A 4,698-nucleotide genomic window follows, 5' to 3' on the forward strand; every position below is an offset into this window, starting at 1 on the left:
TCGTTGTTCCTGAATAAAGAAATACAGCTTCCCTGCCCAGCCGTGTGTCTGGTCGTCTCTGTTACCCGCCCGTGAAGCTAGCCTGGCCAGCAAGAGCCTCCGAAATTTTAACAACAGTCAAGATAATCGGGCGGTAGTGCAGCAGGTTAAGCACACGTGGCACAAAGCGCAAGGACCAGCATAAGGATCCTGGTTCGAGGCCCCGGCTCCTCACCTGCAGGGGAGTCGCTTCACAAGCGGTGAAGCAGGTCTGCAGGTGTCTGTCTTTCTGTCCCCCTCTCTGTCTTCCCCTCCTCTCTCCATTTCTCTCTGTCCTATCTAACAATGATGACATCAATAACAACAACAATAAAGAAAACAAGGGAAAATAAATTTAGAAAATTAAGTCAAATCCCAAAGAACACCAGTCCGGGGAAGGTTCAGAAGGATGGAGCAGTGCGGCGGTGTCCCCATCTCTTCCTCTGCTCCCTCCCCCTCTCTTTCCTTGCCTGCTTTTATCTCAGTCACTCCCCACCCCTGATAAAGCAAGGAGTCCTGCATGGCCAGGGAACCCTGCAGACCAGCTCCTTACACAGATACACTCCTGGGTAAATCAGTCCAGAAATGCTGAATAAATGAACGCAGGAGGCTTGTGTCAGCCTCAGCTCAGAGAAGGACGCACTTCACGGATAATCGCGGGCTCAGTGGTGGGCTGTCCACTGGCTGGGGTGGGCGGGCAGATGCCTGCAGGGGCCAGAAAGTGTCTGTCGAAACAGTCAGCTCAGAGATCATTTCCCCCAACAAAGTGATTTTTTTTCTTAAGAAAAATATGTCCTGGGCTGGGGAGACAGCATAATAGTTTTGTGAAAGACTTTGATGCCTGAGGCCCCGAGTTCAATCCCTGAACTGCCAGAAGCCAGAACTGAGCAGTGCTCTGGTCTCCTCGCTCTCATCGCAATAAATACATACATAAAATAATATATTAAAAAATGTGTCCTAAGTGAGCTGTATCCATTTGGGTCCAGTTCAGAAAGGAAAACTGCTCTTGTAAAAATGAGACAGTGGTCTGGGAAGTGGCATAGTGGATAAAGCACTGGATTCTCAGGCATGAGGTCCCGAGTTCAATCCCCGGCAGCACATGTACCAGAGTGATGTCTGGTTCTTTCTCTCTCTCCTATCTTTCTCATTAACAAATAAATAGAATATTTTTTAAAAAGAAAATGGGATATATCCAGATAGTCATAGAGTCAGCCCTCATCAGTGACTTTGGGGAACCACTGCAGTTTCCAGTGGAGGGGATGGGACACAGGTCTCTGGTGGTGGGAACAGTGTGGAATTATATCCCTGTTACCTTACAGTTTTTTAAACAATATTAAATCATTAATAATTTAAAAATCTCTCTCCTTTTTGTATGCTGATGAGCTGTCTCTCTGAGAAGCCCGAAAAACTTGCCTTCAGGGTTGGTTACCATGAGGCGACTAGTTCAGTGACTGAGTTCAGTGCCTAAGGCTATGGGTTAAAAACAAACAAACCTAAAATCCTAACTGCTGAGTTCAAAGAGCTTCCTACCTGCTGGACACCTTCAAGTGTTGTGTGTGGTCTGAGGGGGGCTGTCCTCTCTCTCACACCCTGACACCTTCCTGTCAGCTGTTCAGAGGCCTTAACAGGAAGCAAAGTCCAAAGTCTCGGGATGGACTTTGAGGAGCCTGGGTACTTAGCTAGAGAGTTCAGTCCCCAACCCCATTCACAGGTGCTGTCTGAAGTGGGGGTGGTTCTGTCAGACCGAGCCTTGACCCTGTGGGGCCCAGCTAGCTGGGTTTCTTAGTATTAGAATTGAACAGAATTGTAGCAAACTCAGTTGGTGTCAGTGCTGGGGAATTGACTGGTGCTTGGAGATTTCCAACTGGTGTCAGAAAATAAACACACACACATAAATTTATCTTACTCTAAAATTAATAGAGACTGTGGATGGAACAAATAAATGCCAAGGAGATTATATCCTAGTCAAATCTTAATGTAACTGTTGAATAATATCTCCATCAGCCCCCCACCAAAGTAGGGAAAGGGAATAAACACCAACAGAATTCCTTTAAACACAAGAAAAATAGTCTGGTCACTTTTACCTTATTTTTGAGTCCACACTGACACTGCACTTGAGTTTGTCACTTGTGGAGAACAGATCTTCTGTCCAAAGCCAGAAGTTTACAAAAATGTTGACCTCCTCAAGGTGTTCCCAGGATAGCACACGAGACACTCATTTCTCTCCGAGGAAGTCTTTATATCCAGTCCCGTCAGTTCATAGCAGGAACTCCCAGAGACAGAAGTCAGTGGTGCAGAGCGGGGAACGTTGGGCCTACAGAGACATGCAGGGCATTTTTAGGAGTGGCTGTGTGTGTTATCTGTGGGAGGTTATCTGAGGGAAGCCTCCAGTCTCTCTCCCCACAGCTTCTACAACTTACTGGCAAAGCGACCGCTGTGAACAGAAGAGAGAGGGTCAGACACCAGGAGGGCCAGCATGTCAGTCCTGGTGGGCAGCCTGCTCCCTCACCTGTGAGGAGAGCGCTGGGCCGCCTCTGTTCTGTTCTCTGTTGACAGGACTTCATGGTTGCCTTTTTCTTTCCTTCTTTTTTTATTGCCACCAAGGTTGTTGCTGGGGCTCGGGACCAGCACTAGGAATCCACCACGCCCAGTGCCCCTTTTCTTCTAGTTTATTATATAGGACAGAGGGAAGTTGAGAGAGGAGGGGAGGTAGAGAGAGGGACAGACAGACCTGCTTCACCACTCGTGAAGCGTCACCCCTATAGGTGGGGAGCAGGGACTTGAACCCGGATCCTTGTGCTGGGTATTGTGTGTGCTTAACCGGTGTGTCATGACCCAGCCCCTCCCTGTTACTTCCTCTTCACTCCCAGGACTTGGCCCAGACCCCCGACTCAGTCTGAGACGGCCGACCTGCACGCATAGGCAAATGCTTCCTCTGGAGTCACTGTGGCACCTTGGCCTAGTCAGTGATGGTCCATAAGACACAGGGAGTGAGAAAATGACAAGTGGTGACACAGCAAGAACTGAACAGCCTTGGAAACGGCCACTGGGGGCGGCGGGGCACCAGGTTAAGCGCACGTGGTGCGAAGCGCAAGGGCCCGAGCAGGGATCCCAGCTTAGCCCCGGCTCCCCACCTGCAGGGGGCGCTTCACGGGTGGGGAAGCAGGGCTGCAGGGGTCTCTCTTTCTCTCCATCTCCATCTCCCGCTCCTCTCTCAATTTCTCTCTGTCATGTCCAATAAAGTGGGAAATGGCCACCAAGAGCAGTGGATTCCTAGTGCCGGCACTGAGCCCCCGAGATAACCTGGAGGAAAAAAAAGGTGCTTGTGCCATGGAGTTAACAATAGCACCCATGGAGAACTTAAAATGATTTTAAAATTATCTATGTATTTATTTATTGGATAGAGTCAGCCAGAAATCATGAGGGAAGTGAGAGACAGAGAGACAGAGATGCCTGCAGCTCTGCTTCATCCTTCATGAAGCTTCCCCCTGCAGGTGGGGACTGGGGGCTCGAACCTGGGTCCTTGTTTACTGTGACATGTGCGCTCAGCCAGCTGCACCACCCCCTGCTCCCAATACAGAACCTGATCAGCACGTGTGTGACTGTGCTCAGGGGCAGAGTCTGGACCAGGCCCGGTCTTAGCAAGCACAGCCAGAGCTGACTGGGTCACGGCCAGTAGGAGCCAGCTAGAAATTCTGAAAATTTTCAGTTTCTCATGTCTACTTGTAGAATGTTTTTTTCTATAGCTTTCCCCCCCAAATAGTCCTGAAATTGAGAGAATCCATTTCAGAATCCCAGAAATTTCAGGCGCTTTTTTTTTTTTTTTTTTGCCTCCAGTATCATCACTGGGCTTGGTGCCTGCACTATGAATCCACTGCTCCTGGCAGCTTTTTTTTTTTATTGGCTAGGACAGAGAGGAGTTGAGAGAGAGGAGGAAGACAGAGAGGGAGAGAGACAGACAAACACCTGCAGACCCGGGTGAGGAGCCCGGGGCTTGAACTGGGATCCTTGTGCAGGTCCCAGCACTTTGTACTGTGTGCTTAACCCAGTGTGCCACCACCTGTCTCCTGAAATTTCACACTTGACTTCCATATGTACACACTGATGTCATACTTTGCCACAAAACCTTAAAACGGGACAGGCAAAAACCAAAAACAAACAAAACCACAATCAGACTGAGAAGGTCACCTTACCTGTGCTGAGAGACGGCCTGACGGGAAGGGACAGAGTTGAGGAGGACCCCCAGTTCCCGCGGGCTGTGTCTCTCTGGCCCCCAAAGGCCCCGGAAGCAGGGAAGATGGACCGGCAGCCTTTGCCTGCAGGTTCCTGGCCCGGCTCCACCTGCTTCTCCAGGTCCCACCCACCAGTGCCCACCAGCGCCCTCTAGCACCCACTGGAGCCATGGCAACATCCTGGGATGACTCCTGGGGCCCAGGCCCTGTGGCCCCCAGGCCATGTTCTCTGCAGAAGCTGGAGACCTGGATGTAGGGCCGGGGACTCCCACCCCAATTCTGAGCAAGCACTGAGAGCTGAAGCATTTGAAATTTATCAAACACCTAATTCAACGTGTTTGCAAACAGACAAGCGGCTGGGGTAGGATAATTCCATGGCTTGCTTCTCACCCCGAAGTCTCCCGCCCCCTAAGAAGTCTGAGGCTGGAGAGAGACGAGAATTGAGACA

This window comes from Erinaceus europaeus, chromosome 22 (genome assembly GCF_950295315.1).
Source record: "Erinaceus europaeus chromosome 22, mEriEur2.1, whole genome shotgun sequence".
In the NCBI taxonomy this organism is placed as follows: Eukaryota; Metazoa; Chordata; class Mammalia; order Eulipotyphla; family Erinaceidae; genus Erinaceus; species Erinaceus europaeus.